At 33.7% G+C, this 18,502-nt stretch overlaps 3 long non-coding RNA genes across 3 annotated transcripts; 1 reads left to right on the forward strand and 2 right to left on the reverse strand.

Moving 5' to 3' along the window:
• Positions 1-2,954: 2,954 nt before the first annotated feature.
• LOC126700466 (uncharacterized) lies at positions 2,955-5,525 on the reverse strand. The gene is made up of 2 exons (XR_007647180.1): positions 4,900-5,525; positions 2,955-3,719 (listed from the first exon to the last, which is right to left on the reverse strand). It is a non-coding gene; the product is annotated as an uncharacterized LOC126700466 (long non-coding RNA).
• A 1,206-nt stretch (positions 5,526-6,731) lies between these two features.
• Positions 6,732-12,414, forward strand: LOC126700455 (uncharacterized). Its single transcript, XR_007647158.1, has 2 exons — positions 6,732-6,920; positions 12,085-12,414. It is a non-coding gene; the product is annotated as an uncharacterized LOC126700455 (long non-coding RNA).
• On the reverse strand, positions 8,602-10,061 carry LOC126700480 (uncharacterized). Its single transcript, XR_007647194.1, has 3 exons — positions 9,974-10,061; positions 9,193-9,257; positions 8,602-8,683 (listed from the first exon to the last, which is right to left on the reverse strand). It is a non-coding gene; the product is annotated as an uncharacterized LOC126700480 (long non-coding RNA).
• Positions 12,415-18,502: the final 6,088 nt, after the last annotated feature.

The following is an 18,502-nucleotide window of genomic DNA, read 5'->3' on the forward strand; positions in this document are numbered from 1 at the left end:
AATTTAGACGTCGTCGTATCGTGGACGGCATAAATGCTCTAGTGGAAAACTTTTTATTTATTGATAAATACCAGCCTTAGTGGAAAGTTGAAAAGTTATGGGCTTTCTTTCGGTGCTCTTTTTGATTTTTGTATTGACCTTGCATTGACCCATTTTTCAGTAAGATTATCTAATGGCACAAAACTATTTTCAAACATGTGAGAGAGTGAGACACAAGATTAGGTAAGGGAAATAAACACAAGATTTTGATTCCTATCACATACCAATCTTCAAACACCCCATTAATTCCAAATCACAAAATCTACTGACCCACTACACCCAACCCACAGTTTCAAACGAATAAATCATAATATATCCTAATAAATCTTCATAATATATCCTAATAAATCTTAGGACCACTATTTATACAATAAGTACATTCAAATAAAATTTAAAACTGAAGTAAAAAAAAAAAAAGTTGAAGGAAGATAAATTAGAGAACTGGACTTTATTAGAGCCATATATATATATATATATAAGTTTTTACTCTCCCATTAAGAAAAAGAGAAGAAAGTGGGTTCTGGACATTTAGAACCCACTTTATGACAAAAGGCAAAGGGTGCAAATAATCTATAGACATTTAGAAACTGAAAATGAAGAGAGTAAAAAATATTGTAGGGAAAAAAATAGTGAAGGCTAGGAGCAAGCAAAGTTCGTAATTGACATCAAGATTATTTATATTAGAGTTGCTTTGACATCAACCGAAGAATCTTTACCCTTTCAAAATAATAACTATGCTTCTTTAAAATGAATAATAGGATCACTCTACAAATAACGTAATTGTCCTTTAAAAAAATGAACATGCCAATTAATGAAGGGGTGTCCAAAAAATCGAGGCTGGTAATAACAACTTAATCTGTTACATGCCTTCTCATGAAGTGACTTCATTGCTTCCACTAAGGGGACACCACTGAGGTACAAACTCTATATAACCTCTACAAGCGCGCCGCTTGGCTTCCTACCGTAATTGACCTAGAATCTTTGGAATCCTTCAATAGTGATTTCCTCCAATACTCTTGCTTGCAAAAGACCAGAACTCCTGGCACTCTAATGACACTCCCGGAAGTTTTGACTGTAGTGAACATCACTGGATAAATGGCTCTGTGATTTCATTCTCACTAACACTTACTTTGGGCTTGAAATATGAGTGGCCTAATAATATGGGTATTTCAACGAAGCTTAAGGCATTGGGTTCTCAGGGTAATTCAAAGAAGCAAGAACCAATTAAAGAGAAGGGAAATTTTAGGAAAAATGGACAAAGGCTCTCTTAATCTTGCTCAGCACCAAAATCAAAGATTACTGAAAACCCAAGCCCACTTCAACTCAAAGACCCCAAAGGCCTCACTCTTTTCTCATACCCATGGACCCAAGGAAGCTTCCCAAGAGCTAGAGAGAACTCAGGCTCAGCAATGAATTAAGATTATATTTGAGTCCTCACCAAAATCCATTAATAAGTCATTAGCTGAATATCAATAATATGTCAAAATTAAATATGTACTTTTTTAAATCTTCATATGTATATATATCTGTTGAATTTATAATAGAAGACGATAGTATATGAGGATTGTGCACTAGTTCTTAAGGCAGACACTTTAAAGTATAAACCAACTAAAATAATATCTCAAATTTACATCTTCGCAACTTAAACGGTTGGATTTTTCAATAAGATAAATCAGAATTGTTATTGCTTTGAGCTTTCATAATCACAAAGAATACCTAATGCACATGAACAACTATTATTTTAGTAACCTATCATCCCAAACAGTATTTCCCATTATGAAAGAAGTTGCCACGTTATCAACAATTAAGCATTGAAATCAACTGTGAAATGGATCGCATCATATAAGTTGCAAAGGGACAATCAAGTGAAAATTTGATTCAATAGCATGATTTTTAAAATTAGGCTTTTGTTCACAAGTGTCTTAGACAATCATTAAAGAGGCTTCAAAGTTCAAACGGGCTCTAGCTACCTACTTCGAGAAATAGTAAAAATTCATAAAAGTATGAACTTTTAGTAGTTAAAGAGTGCCTTGACCCCTAAAAAAAAGTGACTTGATTGTGCTATAAAATTTTAACTTAACAAGACCCATAAAATAATAGTGAGAAGTATTATCAAATCAAACTGTTAACCAATCAAACTCTTCTTAGAAAGCTTATTCCTGGTTGAATTAGTATAATGTGATAGAATGTTTTACAAAAAGTTTACCCATGGCTTTTTACTCAGGCCATGAGTTTGATGTAAAGACGAAAAATCTCAGGCAAAGCTCGAAGTCACAAAACAGTCTGTAGCTGAGATTGACCCTCAGCTCGGCTACAACTTTCACTGTAACTACCAGGCCTCTATTTTCTATTTTGTGGATGTTTAATTAATTTTTGGATTACATTTTTTTTATTCACCAAAGAGAGAGAGAGAGAGAGAGAGAGAGAGAATTCTTGCTTACTAGCTTACTTGTTGGTTGTCTGAAGTTCAGGTCTTTGTCATTAGTGGTGAACCCTTTCAGTTGCATTGGCAGTTGGGTAAATAAATGGTTGTTCTTGATTGTTGCAAATAATTTTGAATTATGCGTTACATCATAGATGGTAAATGTTAAATGATGATTTGGGAATAATGTGAGCTCTGCACAGATTTCCAAGTTTAAGAAGTCCTATATTCTACCAGTGGCTGATGTGTTGCAACTCTTTAATATTACTTTGGGTTAGGGAACTTAAAACCTTAATATTAGTACACTTATTATAAACTGAAAAGTTTATTTATTTATTTATTTTTATTTATTTTTTTATTTATTTATTAAAAGAAGGAAACAAAAAAGAAATGTCATGCTGTTTCATATACTTCTTTCATGCATAGCAAATTAGAAATTCAATAGGGGATACTCCTTTCTGTGGTTAACAATAAAATATGCTTGCAGAAGAGATGAATAATGCAGAAAATATGCTTGCAGAAAATATCCTTTCTAGATTCTTTTGAATTGAAACACTTTGTGATCAACAATCATCACCCTATCCAAGCCAAGTTCTACTGGAAATTTCTTTAATGTTATAAGAGATGAATGATGCAGAGCAAAACAGCTAGGCTTCTAGCAGCTACTCAGCTGCATATGGCAGAACTGCAACACCTTCAAAATTTTCCTGCCAGCACATGATTTAGGCAAAACCACTCCATCTGCACCGTCTTTGCCAGTGTCGCTTAACTGTCAGCAACACCAGCTATCCCTCCACAACTGGACACACTCGCCTTGGTACTTTCCTACAGTTACTCTGATCCAAATGTGCATGATAGGCTTGTGCATACCTGGAAAACAAAGCTTTACTGAGCATTAAAAATTCATATGCCAGCCTGTTTTGCTCCCTCAAACATCACTTTGTTGAGGTTGTACCACAAGGCCAACAGATTTATGATATGACAATCTAGAGAACATCACATATTCCTGCTATTGAAAATGTAGATCCTCCATTCACTAAGTCAACAACTGCTTCAAAGAGCAAGGATAAATGCACAAAGTTCTACGGCTCTAATCTGACCAAAACCATACAGCCCAAGAAAGACTACACTTCAGGAATAAATGATCCAAGTTTTCCTCTTCCTCATAGCATAAGATATAGTTTCACTCACCATGTTTGGGAGTTGTATGAGGCCATATCAGCTTATCAGTAAATCGATATAATTAAACTGAACAATCCTGCATAAAAGGAGTTTTTAGCCATCTATATTACAAATTAACAGGGCACTTACATGTGGCAGCACCCATTTCCATCAAAACTTGACATTGGACACACATATACGATGTAACCTATTAAACTCCTAAATGTCTGGGAAAAAAAACAAAACAAAAGAAAGAAAGAAAGAAAGAATAATATAACTATGAAAAAGCAGAGGAAAAAGATATGTCTGTTCTAAATAAGATTCAAATATTATTGAGGACTCACCAATGCTTCTGCACAAGCATCACATGGAAGAATGAGGTTTATGGTGGTTTCCTAACTTTAAAAATAAAAGCAGGACATGGCCAAGGCCATTTAGTAATAGTTACCATTCAATATGATATATTAATGTTTGCAAAAAGATACTTCTCCAATTTTCAACCTTGTCTACGCATTTGTTTGCCTGCATGAGTCCAATTACTAAAAAGACAAATGAAATGAACATGGATGGTTTTATTTGGTTAAGCAACAGCTGCGCAATATGCGTAGGGGTATGGGATTAAAAATGGCATAGCGAAGAGTCTAAATTATGGACATTATATCCACAAAGCTTAGATTTTGATTCTGCCGCCCAAAGTATGGGCCTAAGTCAGGAATGGGGACAAGAGTTCAGAGATGCCTCCACTCGCTTGACAGAACACTTTCGGAGATAGCACCTTGGGTTGGTAAAAACGAGATGATGTGGCAGTGTTACTGAGGGCATTTTGTCAAGCAAAGGAGAGGGAACTCTGCAAGACCTTGCTCTCACATATCTCTCCCTCTCTCTAATTCTCTCTTCTCTCCACTCATTTTGCTTCCGATTCAGTGTGTGTGTGTGTGTGTGTTGCACTTTGTGGAGAGTTTCTATGCTTAATGAAAATTTGAGGGAGTGAAGTACAACTTTAAATGGAAAGAAACAACAATAAACCAGTACGTTTGGCAGCAAAAGCTTTCCAGTTTTGATGTATACTTGCTTTCAAGCAGATTATTTCTCTGCTTTATAAACAACAACAAGAAGCTTTTTGTTGCAATCTTTTGTTCGTCTTAGTCAAATTTCTAGGAGTATCATTAAAAACTCTAATCAAACATATGGTGAGCAATCCATGAATATTTTTACACAAGAAAAAGATATTGTAGCAACGAACAGAGCTTGAATTAAGAAGAAAGACAGTGACTTACAGGGAAAAAAGTTGATTAACCTTCAAGGTCACTTTCGCTTAGCTCTTCAGTCTTCACTACAGTCTTTGTACTCACTTGACCCCTCACAGTCAGAGTTACCGTGGGCCATAATTTCTAGGAGTCTTGCAATCCTTTTTGGGTGAGGTTTGTCATTAGAGCTTCCAGCCCCATCATAGTCTTCACGGGTTCTCTTGGCTTCGTAACCTTCCGCTGCTTCTCTCAGACATAGTTCGGTTAAGATCTTCAATGTCCTTCGCAACCCACATTTTTTCACCTAGTCCACTTGTTGGATAATTGTCATGTTTAGCTTTGCTTAAATAATTTCTTTCTACTGACACCACTCGTAAAATTATATATCAAAATTATGACTTTGGCCTTTGGGGCTGGTTGATTATTATCTTTTCTAAATTAAAAAATTTCCCCCCAAGCATAGCTTGAGTCTGTATCGGATTAGCATTTCAACTCAAATAACATAACTCCTTTTTAATAATTTAAAAAAATTTATGTATTGTAAATTTTTTCAATAATGAATTTAAATGATTTAATGATATATTTTTTTATTAGACCTTACCAAATGGCTCCAATCTGACCCTTACAGGTTGGGTTGAGTTGATTTTTAGAGCTATTTTGGGTTATGTTAGCTTGGGTGAGAAATTTTTGGACTTAATGAGGTCAATACAGAATAAAAAGTTTCTCAAACCTATGCCAATCATGTACACACTTTGTTTTTAGTTTGGTAGCAATCATTTTATATTTTATAGACTAAACTTTTTTATAGGCTATAAAGTTTAAAGACCAACTATGTATTTAACCCTAAAATCAAGAACAAAATATTTGCTCGTGCAAATTTAGGATATTTCAAATATCACGACTTTTAAATTATATAGAGACTTATTAAGCCTACATTTGAACAAATCAAACTATTGGCCAATTAAACTCACTTCCGAATTATTCGGTCCTATTGGGTCTAGTTGGGTCCATTCGGTCTTATTCGGTCCACTTCAGTCCTATTCTGTCCATATTGGTCTTATTCGGTCTATTCTATACTTGCCGGTCCACTTCGGTTCTATTCTGTATCGTTCGCTATATTCTATCCACTTTGGTCCTATTGGGTCCACTTCAGTCCATTATGTACTTTTTGGTTTTCATAAAGCTTGTGTGATAGAAGCGTTAACAATAGGTTTATGTAGGCCAAAATGGCCCATTAGCATTAATTTTTGAAATATTTAGCAACAGAGCACTGTTTCAGAAATAATTAGGGAAATACCACTTTTTCTGGTACTCGAGTATGGTGAGCTCGAGTACCATCTTTTCATTGGTCAAACATCTTCTCAAAAAAAAAAAACGCCGCTATAGGGCCCGAAAACGTCACTATAGGGCTTAAAAACGCCACTATAAGACCCCTTAACCTGTTATGGGGACTTATAAAAAAATTTTGCAGGAAAACGCCGCTATAGGGCCCAAAAACGTCACTATAGGGCTTAAAAACGCCACTATAGGGCCCCTTAACCTGTTATGGGGACTTATAAAAAAAATTTTGCAGGAAAACGCCGCTATAGGGCCCGAAAACGTCACTATAGGGCCCCTAACCTGGTATGGGGCTTAAAAACGCCGCTATAGGGCCCGAAAACGTCGCTATAGGGCTTAAAAACGCCACTATAGGGCTCCTTGAATATGGGGCGACAGTGGATTAAAAAAACATGGTACTCGAGCTCACCAAGCTCGAGTACCAGAAAAAGTGGTATTTCCTTAATTATTTTCGAAACAGTGCTCTGTTGCTAAATATTTCAAAAATTAATGCTAATGGGCCATTTTGGCCGGTTTATGTACTGTACAGTAATAACTCTTTCTATAACGTATTCCAAATTTCTGACAACACTACCCCTCTCTCTGTAACAGCAATTGAATGAAAATGACAACAGCGAAGAAGAAGAAGTTGATGTCATCGACGCCATGGAGGGGCAAAGAGGAAGCCACTGAACAGTTCCAAGACGATAACGATTGATGATTCCCTTGTCGAGGTAACTACTAGGTCTCTATTTTGTGGGTTTTTTTTTTTTTTTGCTGTTGAGAGAATTCTTGATTACTTGCTTTAAATTGTGTTTCTTTGGTTACCCATTTATTAGTTTCTTGATTACTTGCTATTGGTTGTTTAAAGTTCGTGTCTTTGTCACTAGTAGTATACCCTTTTGCAGTGTTGGGGAATTCCTGGTGGTTCTTAATTGTGTTTTTCTAGATTTGAGTTATGTGTTATATGAGAGGTTGTTAATGTTTTTGTTTAAGGATCATTTGGGAATGTGAGCTCTTACCAGTTGGCAATGTGTTGTAACTCTGTGATATGAGTATGACTTTGAATTAAAGAACTTAAAACCTTAGTATTACCACAACAAACCAAAATATTAGTGGAGGATGAGAACTTCTTCCCATCAGTGAAAACTGATAAACAGAAAAGAAAGAACAAATCTATTCTACTAGTTAATGAGAACTATAGTCTATAATACAATGGCTGACTGGCTGAGTGCATGTTGGATCTGCTTTTAGCTTTCATCTTTTTAGCATATTTGCTCATGCGCTACTTTTTAAAGTCATTTTTTTTCTAGGTAAAACTTTACTACACTAGAGTTTCATGTGATAGACGATAGCCAGTCCTGCTGTTTCAAACATTTTCCTTTCATGCATAGCAAGTTAGAAAGACAAATTTGATCAAATTGGAGTCTTGACTGTGTATTTGATTGTTAAGTATAGCTGGAAGGTAGTTAAAGCCAAGTTTAGTAGTTTGGTAGTTTAGTAGCAATGTCTGATTAGTTTGTACTGCTAATGAAGTCTGATTAGTTTAGTAGTTTAGAAGGTAATTATAACCTACATAACTGGTTCCAAAGCTCAATGTCCTCACTTAAACTTGTGTCAATAAGATCAACAACAGACCTGCCCGCTTGGTTTCTACAATTCCTAGCATGCAACAGCCAGTATACTTTTTAAACCAAATAAATCAGTGTTAGAAAGAGGCCTTAAAAGCATTTCAAAAGCACAAAAGTCATATTGTAAAAACATGCATAATTAAAGAGCAATGTTATTAATGATACAAGCTGATGAGAAAATCAAGTGATAGCACCCATTTCCATTCAAACTTGACATTATATACATTCTACTAAACTCCTAAATGTCTGAAAAGAAGATGACGGGAGGAAAAAAAGAAAGAAAAGAAAAATCTTACTAATAAATTGCAGAGGAAAAGGATTTGTTGCTTCTAATGATTGCATGCAGACATATGCCAAAGGCATAAATTAGTCCATAAAAGGTGTAAAGATAACTTCCTCTTCTTCTTTTTGGGTTTGGTTTTCTGATACAATAATGTCAGAAGAGTTGGCTAGTAGTAGAGTCCAAAAATGTTTATAAGACTTTGAAGCAAGAGTAGCCAGGGACCCAACATCTACAGTGACTCTCTTATGCGCAACATATATAACCACTAGTGTTCTCCAAATTTTATGCAATTGAGGTCTTCAATCAGCATAGCAAGTTGCCAAGGAATCTTCTTTCTCAAATTATTGAAACAAGTATGCAAAAACCAAGCTGTATAGCCGGGCATCTGATCTAGCTGCATGCCATTTGGTTGCATATGGAAGAACAATAACAGACTGCCAGCGCTGGATTTAGTTACATAACCAAAACCACCCTCCATCTCTGCTAGTGTCCCACAATAATTACCACACTTGGACACTTTTGCCTTGGTACTTTCCTGCAGTTACTCTGATCTTGCTGTTGTGCATTAAAGACTTGTGCATACCTGCAAAGCAAAGCATTAGAACTTCTTAAGCCGATTTTTTTGCACCCTTAAACATCAATCTAGAGAACACCAAATATTCCTGTTTTTAAAATTTTGGATCCTCAATCCATTGAGCCAACCACTGCTTCAAAGAGCAAGGAGAAATGAATTTAGTTCCATGCTCAAATCTAATCCAAACAATACAGCCCAAGCAAGAGTGCACTTCAGGAATAAATAATCCTAGTTTTCCTCTTTTTTATTGCATAACACACACTTACTATCACTCACTATGTTTCATTTCACTATTATGTGTTAATGAGTCTTCATGCCAAAACTTCCGCACAAAAATTATAAACTTCAAAGGAAGCTTCAATCCCCATAGAATCACAAATGTCTCCATCTAAGAGCTATGACCTTCCCTTGAGAATTCATTACCTGAATTCCCCCTACTTTCAATAATAGCTTAATTATGACCTTATATCAACTATGTGTTACATTGAGGCCATATCAGCTTATCAGTAGCTTCTCACCTTGAGATAGGGGTGGCTAAAAATTGAGCAGCAACTTTAAGATAGTATCGCTCCCTAACCAAGTCCTGTTTCCAAAGACAAAGTGTAAAGATATCTTTAAATACCTATTAAAAGATGCAAATTCTTTTGACTTATCTAAGGGAAACCCCAAATATTATATAAAAATTTTAAAATTTTCAAAAATGAATGACAATGATTATCAAAGTGTAGCATCATTCCATTGTGAAATTTAATACATTTGAGAATGTGAGAAAACTTAATTTATAGATATAATACAACAATGATAGAAAGTACAACAGGAGGGCTTACCTAAGCAGGCTACCTTCTACATTTTTCAACCTAATCTACATAGTCGCTTGCCTTCTCAAGTCTGAGTACTGTTAAGACAAATTTCCCTCAGATGTTATGGTTGGTAATATATAATCAGGTTTGTTGTATGGTCAGGTTTCTCTAATGTCTATTGCTGTCCTTCAATTCTAATTCTTGTTGAGTCTCTTTAACAAGGTCTAACCCAATTAAGTTAGAGATAGGTCATTTGGTTCATTTCAGCTTTTGCCTGGTCACAATCTGAAATGGGTATGGACAACTTTCAGTCAATAATTTGATTCATGAAAGTTTTAAAAAGATGGAAAAACTTTCTAGTACATCAAGGGGCAAAAGCACAAAAGTCTTATGGTATAAACTTATATAATTAAACAGCCGCTTCATATTAAAAGAGTTTTAAATCATTAATCTTATTTATATAAAACCCAGTAACAAAAGGTAGAGAAAAGGATGTTACTCTTAAGTGGGATTGAAATAAGATGCTTCTACACAAGCATTACATAGGACGGTGACATGAATGATGATTTCCTTTACATTGCAGAATAAAGCAGCACATACTTCAAGATCCAATTTTGCAAGAGCTGGGACTTTGCTGAAGTCTGGGGTTTCAATAAGTTTTTGAGACTTGTTCAAATTGATGAATTGCAAACTCCCAAAAGACTGTCAAAAGCCAAAAAATAAAAGACAAAACAATTAACTTCTACAAAGTATTTTAGTTTAATGATACTTCAAAAAGAAGAAGTATAAGGGTTCCTAAATTACCTTTGTTCCTTCCCAAAGTCGTTCGTTGTAGTTGCAATTCATGCAAAGTTTAACAAGCTCAGTTGACTCAAAACTTGATGGCAAAGATTTTGAAGGGTACTTTCTCCAATCAAGAATCTTAAGTTGTTAGGAAGATGTTTGAGACTGTGCTTGAAGTGAACGCTATCAATTATGAGCAATTTTAGATTTGTCATCTTTGAGAAGGCTTCAAGATCCCAATCCACATCTTTTGTAGAGGGTAACTCTACGACCATGCCTTGAACTTTTTTTGTTCCCTAATAATCATGAACAAAAGGGATTAGTGGATTACAAAATGTATGATTACCATAACAACTCTAAGTTACACTATGTTGTTGAATTATATAATGAGGTACATGCTCAGGTTCTTTCAATAACGACTTACAGTGTTATTTGTCGGCACATTGTCAATATCTTCATACAACCACAATTTGCTACGCTTCCCAAGGGCTTTAGGGGACTCTTGACGAACTATATCCTGACCCATTTCTTGTAATGAATCATGCATCCACAATTGCTTTTTATACACTTTGATGAGAGATTTATCAATTAGAACACTGAATCCAATTTTGGTGTAAAGCTTAAGACAATCTAATATTTCTATGATTGTTTCTTGATTCTTATGATTAAAGAAACATGCAATATAAAAGAAAATTTCCTTCTCTATTTCTTCTTGTCCATCATAGCTCATTTTAAGCACATTGCTAATATTTTTGTCAGGATACTCTTTTAGCCTGTCTAATGCACTTTCCCATACATCTTTACTTTTTTTAAATAAAGAGGAACCCAAAATCTCAAGGGCTAAAGGAAGGCCTTGGGAATAATCTACAAAAGCTTGGGATAGCCCCATATAATCAACGTCAAGTTGATCTTTTTTAAAAGTTTTCAAACTAAAAAGTTGAAGAGCTTCATTATTATTCAATGCTTCAATCTCATATATTTCATTTACTTAAGGTCCCACCAACAAACTCCTATTTCTTGTTGTTATGATAACTCTACTACCTCGACCAAACCAATCATTCTTCCTAGCTAACTTCTCCAATTGCTTTAATTCATCTACATCATCAAGAACAAGAAGAATCTTTTTGTAGCGTAAACTCTCCTTGATTTTGAGAACTCCATGATAAACATCTTGTATATTCATATCTCTGCCCATCAAAAGCTCTTTCAAAAGTTTTTGTTGTAACCAAAGTAAACCGTGTCTCTCAGATTCCTCCCTAACATTTTGAATAAAACTACAAGCTTCAAATTGATTGGAAACCATACCATAAACAACTCTTGCTAGAGTTATTTTACCCATTCCTCCCATACCTGGAATTCCTATAATGCGAACATCATTTGACTCTATAGCTAAAAGTGACTTCAACTTCTTAGCTCGGGAATTTATTCCAACTAGTCCATTTGTATCTACTATGAATTTATTCAATTTATTAGATATCTCTTGCACAATTTTTTGGATAACTTCTGCCTCAGGGCTGCAAAGAAAAGAGAATAATAAGTAGTGAGTCTAACCTACCAAAACAGGACCCAAAATAAAATTTAGTAGATATATGGCATTTAGTGTAGTTGGTTAAAACTGAAATTGGGACGCATAAATGTAATTGAATGCTTCAAGCCAAAATCGAAGGAACTACCCATATACTAAATGCTATGTTATAGTTCATTTTAACAATGCAATTATGGATCGTTCCTTGAGTCATTTCTTAATTTCCATAGATAATTGTGTTTGAAGAATATTATATTCGTAGATTTTACATCTTCAATCATTAATTTGTTTTGCCTCTTTAGATATAGTTTCATATGAAACGTTTCCCTTAATCTTAAGACCCTGGCCTTGCCATCAGAGTATTTAGAAGGGGTGGGGAAGAAGAAGAAACAACCTAAGAAAGGGAGGCAAAAGAAGCAAAATAGTCGGAAATGAGGAAACTCAATGTCTTCATCCAAAATAATGTAAAAGGAAGATTTACTTTCACAACAAAATATGTGTTCTCTTAAAACAAAGATCATTTTGTGTTTGTTTCGTGTTTCATTAAATATTGTTTATGAGGCAATCATATGAAGTTGTGATTGTGTCTAGTGGACGCCCTCTTATGTGAATTTAATATTTTCTTTTGTTTTTGTTCCCTCTTTAGGTCACGTGGACAATATAAATAGACTAAAATTATGAACCTATAGTTTATCATCTAATTAAACTCTATTGATGAACTGTCTCACATGTGCTTGTACCATGTGACTCGACGTAAGTATTACATATCATACAGCGTGTCTCCACCGCAGAATATTTTGTAGGATATTTCTTTTCTTCTTTTCTTTTTGTAATTTGAGATGCACTATTTGCTGCCAATAGCTGTAAAACTTACCCATCTATAATATATTATTATATATAAAAAAGCAGAAACCTCATGTAGGAGTGTATAAAGTTCTGCCATGTGGTGCCCTAATTTTGCATTTAACCCATTTTTTACCTCTTTTCATTAAGTTTTTTTTTACTGTTACCCAAAAGTTCATATTAATTTATTTTTACTATTATCTCATTAATCTTTTATTAATTGTCTAAGTTTACACTACACTTTTCTCTCTTCCTCATGTATTTTAGCATACTCCCCATTTTAGTATTAAAAACAAAAGCAAAAAATATATAAATAATTAAGAATTAATAGTAATAACTAACCAAATAAAGCTATGGGGAGAGATAGAGAGAAATGAAAATGTTGTGGATTGTTAAATGAAACGCATTGTTTCATTATTACCAAAACAAAAGACCTGAGATTGACAAAGCATTTGTAAGAGAGAGAAAGAGGAATCTGAGTGGCCGCCACTTTTGTCATACTAGCCTCCTACCACTATCAAGCCGCCGAAACTCCTACGGGTATTTTTTTTTTCTTTTATATATTTAAATTAGGGGCTTAAATATTATTTACGTTTGTGTAATTTGGTTGGATAGTTTTTGTTTTGGATATATAAGTAGAGAGAATATTTGATGCGCAATGTAAAGCCATATTCTACCATGATTTTAAATCATCTATAAGATACATGTATACACATTTGCCCACACCATGTCTTAATGTCTCACTATCGATGAGTGGATGACGATGAAAGAGTTGGGCATATTTTCATTTAATGGTATGCAATATGTGAACATAGCACAAATTAATTGATTTGTATGGTCCTATTACTCTTTTGCATTTATTTTTGGTTTGATGATTAAAAAAAAAAAAAAAATAAAATAATCTTACCTTGAGAAGTATGTGTTTCTTTACTCTAATTTAGTTTACTTTTTCTTTATAATATATGTACAACATTCTCCAAAATCGTCTTACATAAAATATCACAAAATTATCCGTGCATTGCATGGGCAACTTTCTAGTAAATTATAAAAGTTGGATCTTAAAACTGGTAGATGCATGCTACGATGACATTTATTCATTTTCAAAGAATATGGCAATGACACATGACAACTTCCTAAATTTAATTGGTATGATATGGACAAACAATGCTAAGTGTCAAAAAATTATTTGTACATGTCAATATGTTTGCCATGATACTATACACGTGACATATAATTAAAAATTTTGAATGAAATAAATGTTTTTCTTTAATATGGTATTTAAGTTCACATTTTTATTCTTATTTATGACCACTAATTCTTAATTTGTCATTTGCCTATTTATTTTCCTAATCATTCTCCTTCCAAAGACTATTCAAGTATTTTATTCTACGAAAAAGTAATTTGTTGAAAAAATACTTTAATTGAGTAATATATGTGCAATTTAATTGTCTATTAAGATTTTTTTTTAAATTTTATTTTGGAACCATAATTAAATACATCACAATTAGAAAAGAAGCCTACAAGTCAATTTATTTTTTTGCTTTTTCAACACATGAAATTAAATTGTACACATATAACAATAAAATGTATATAATATTTTTCCTAACTTTTAGTTTTTGATGTTAATGATAGGAAGTGTTTTTACTTTTATATCACATCATTATTTTAGCAATTACAATTACATTTACTTCAATTATCCACATCTATAATATTTCATCATCTTCCTCAACCTTTCATCTTCCTCATCCCCTCTTTTTTAGTTAATAAGTTTCATTTCCCTCTTCCTCTCTATAATTTTATATATAAATATATTCTATTTTTATCCCTCTTATATGCAACAAGCTTAGAAATTTCGATGAGAAATTTGTTTCACAATTGCATTTTTGTTTTTGTTCTCCACTACTAGAGGTACCTCTCTTTCTCTTTCTCTCTCCCACACACACACATATTTTGCTATAAATCTCTAACCTTATTCATTCATTTGTTTTAATATTTTTCATCTTAATATGTTTATGGAATTCAAGATTGAACGATATTTGAAGAAAAAGATTGATTTATGTATTTTTATTGTTTAAAAATTGTTGTTATTTTTTTGATGTTAATGCAAATATCTTTTCTTTTGGTGTTTTGATTAGTCCGTTTTCTTTTTCTTTTTCTTTTTTTGTTTGGAGAATCAATTAGTGGGTGGTATTCAATTTTTTTATTTCGTATAACTTTTGTCCAATTGTGACCCAAATATTTATTTGTATTTGCACGATCGTGGAATTCACTAAGATATGAAAATTTATAATAGTTATGTCAACATTTTTGTATCCAATATTTGGGTTATAATTTTTTTATGTTCATCCCTAAATTATACAACATTATTTTTCATGTTTCAAATAAGAAGTTTTATCTCCGTTTTATACAAGTGCATTCTCCTAAAAACTGGTTACATATTGTCTTATATATTATTATTATATTAAAACTCGCTACTAACATACATGGTAAAAATTAAGCTCTACATTTAAAGGAAAACATTTTTTTAGATGCTTCATTTTCTCTATAATTTGTATCTCACTATCAAATAAATGATGATTTAGGAATAATGTGAGAGCTGTACAGATTTCCAAGTTTAAAAAGTCCTATATTCTACCACTGTCTGATATATGTGTTGCAACTCTTTAATATTACTCTGGGTTAGGGAACTTAAAACCTTAACATTAGTACACTAAACCAAAACTTAAATATATATATATATATATATATATATATTTTATTGAAAGAAAAAAGAAGAAGAAGAAATGTCATGCTGTTTCATACACTTTCTTTCATGCATAGCAAATTAGAAATGCAGTTGGGGGATACTCCTTTCTGTGGTTAAAAAGAAAATATGCTTGCAGAAGTTTTCTTCTAGATTCTTTTGAATTGAAACACTTTATGATCAACAATCAACACCCTATTTGAGCCAAGTCTTTCTATTGGAAATTTCTTTAACGTTACTCATAAGAGATGAATGATGCAAAGCTAAACACCTAGGCATCTAGCTGCCGCTCGGCTGCATATGGCAGAACTGCAACGCCTTCAAAATTTTCCTGCCAGCACATTATATAGGCAAAACAACTCCATCTGCACCATCTCTGCCAGTGTCGCTTAACTGTCATCAAGACCAGCTATCCCTCCACAACTGGGCACACTCGCCTCGGTACTCTCCTACAGTTACTCTGATCCAAATCTGCATGATAGGCTTGCGCATACCTGCAAAACAAAGCTTTACTGAGCATTTACTCTTCATAAGCACCTGTTTTGAACCCTCAAACATCACTTTGTTGAGGTTATACCACAAGGCCAACAGAGTTATGATATGACAATCTTGAGAACATCACATATTCCTGCTTATGAAAATGTAGATCCTCCGTTCACTAAGTCAACAACTGCTTCAAAGAGCAAGGATAAATGCACAAAGTTCCTAGGGTCTAATCTGACCAAAACCATACAGCCCAAGCAAAGACTACACTCCAGGAATAATTATCCAAGTTTTCCTCTTCCTCATTCTTATAAGATACAGTTTCACTCACCATGTTTAGGAGTTATATGAGGCCATTTTAGCTTATCACACCTTGAGATAAGGATAGCTAAAATTTGACAGCCACTTGTGTAGAGTATAGCTCTCTAACCAGGTCCTGTTTCAAAGTGAAAGTGTAAAGATAACTTTAAGTACCTATTAACTGATGCAGCTCGTTTTGACTTCCTAAATGGAATCTTAAAATACTTTTTTTTTTTTCGTTTTATTGGGAAATATTGACATACACACTAGACCAAAAGTCAAGAACATAGAGAGGCCATAGCACAAACGTCATATGGTATAAACCGATATAATTAAAGAGATAAATCCTGCATAAAAGGAGTTTTTAACCATCTATATTACAAATTAACAGGGCACTTACATGTGGCAGCACCCATTTCCATCAAAACTTGACATCAGATACACGTATATGACGTAACCTATTAAACTCTTAAATGTCTGAAAAAAAAAAAAAAACAGGGATGATTCTTTTACCAATTGAACGAATCCTCATGATTCATTAATATGCATATTAAATTAGCTAGGAGTATTGCTTTGTGTTTTTTGATTAAGGAAACAAACCAGATGAGAGTTTGAATTAGTGCCAATAAAGTATATGCCATAGGAAAAGAAAAGCGATGATGCATCAACCAACAAAACTCAAATCAAGAAGAAGGATGGTGACTTACTAGTGATCTAGAGAAAATATTTGATCAACCTTCCGGGTCACTTTCACAAAATTCCTTCCAATGAAAAAATCTCAGGTCACTAATCACTCACTTGACTTCTCAAAACCAGCCATGGACATGAACATTCTCTATTTTTTAAAAAGAAATTGAATCCCCACTATTTCCATTCCCTACCCTTGTAGCTCTCCTCTGACAGGATTGGTTGCAGTTGGAATCCTCTCTAAAGGACTGGATTTGCTTATCCTGCTACTGTCATGGCTTTTCTTTGATTTTTGAACTGATAATTACCCTGTACATTAAAATCAAACTTATAAAATACATGGCCACATTAGTGGCAGAGAAAGGCTCTTTCTTCACGCTTGCCTTGTTCCTATAAGACCAAATAGACCATAAGATAGAGACAAAAGACAACGAGAAGTACTTAAAGTTCTCTAAATCGCCCTGATTTCTCTTCGTCCATGCTTGAATCAAGTAAGGCTGAATGAAATTAGTTGTAATGGACAGATCAAAAACAAGAGCATACCATAAAGATGAAAATGTAAAATAGGCATGAATGGTTTGCCTTGGTCATGATCCGAAATGGGCCTAGAAAATTTCAAGAACATCAAAAAACCAAAGAACAATAGTCATCTGTCAAAAACTTCCATAATTAAAGAGCAATTATAAAGTTAGTTTTAAAGTATTAATATCACAGATCAATATGGTAATTATATTACAGATGGAGGCAATGCATGTGATTGGCTATAGTACCCTTTGCATTCGAACTTGACATTATGTATATTCTGTTAAGCTACTGAATGTTTGGGAAAAAAAAAAAAAGAACAGTGGCAAACAAAAGAAGAAAAAAATCTAACAAACAAAATGCAAAGGAAAAAGATGTTTTTTAAGATGAGATTCAAATACTATTAAGGTTTCCCCCATGCCTATGGACAAGGATCACATGGGATGATAAGGTGTAAGATATTCGTAAAATTGCAAAATAATGGCAGCCCATGGCTAAGGCCATTAAGTAATACTTACTATTCAATAGAATCAATACTATCTATTATTCACATTAACTTTTTGAACTTTGTGTTCAATCATCAATGGCAATCTTAAATTCATGGTCCCTGCCTCTTCCATCTTCACCTAATTTGTTGATTACAATTAGTGGCATTATTAACTTTCTGAGTTTTGTCCTCAATTGCAATCATAAATTCATACGATTCTTGTTAATTCATTTTGAACTACCTGTGATGCAAACAAAATGAGCTTGTGCTCAAGGACTTCTACATAAGGACAGGGCATAGCAAAGAGTCCAGTTTCTAGACATTAAATCCACAGAGCTAAGATTTTGATACAGCAGCTCTAGTTGGTAGAATTGAGAGGATGTAGCAGAGGATAGAGTCCGGTAAGCAGCTAGTAAAGTTAGTGTCAGTGTTACTGAGCAAAGGAGAGGGGACTCTTACAAGTCCTCGCTATCACATTTCTCTGCATCTCTTTCCTCTCTACTCTCTACATTAATTTGATTCAATGTGTGTGTTTCACATTGTGGAGATTCTACACTTAATGAAAATTTGATGGAGTGAGAAGCTTAATTTTAAATAGAAAAAAAAAAAAAAAAAAAAACATGAGATTGAACAATAAACTAGTACATTTGGCAGC

The sequence above is a fragment of the Quercus robur genome, chromosome 9 (genome assembly GCF_932294415.1).
Source record: "Quercus robur chromosome 9, dhQueRobu3.1, whole genome shotgun sequence".
Classification (NCBI taxonomy): domain Eukaryota; kingdom Viridiplantae; phylum Streptophyta; class Magnoliopsida; order Fagales; family Fagaceae; genus Quercus; species Quercus robur.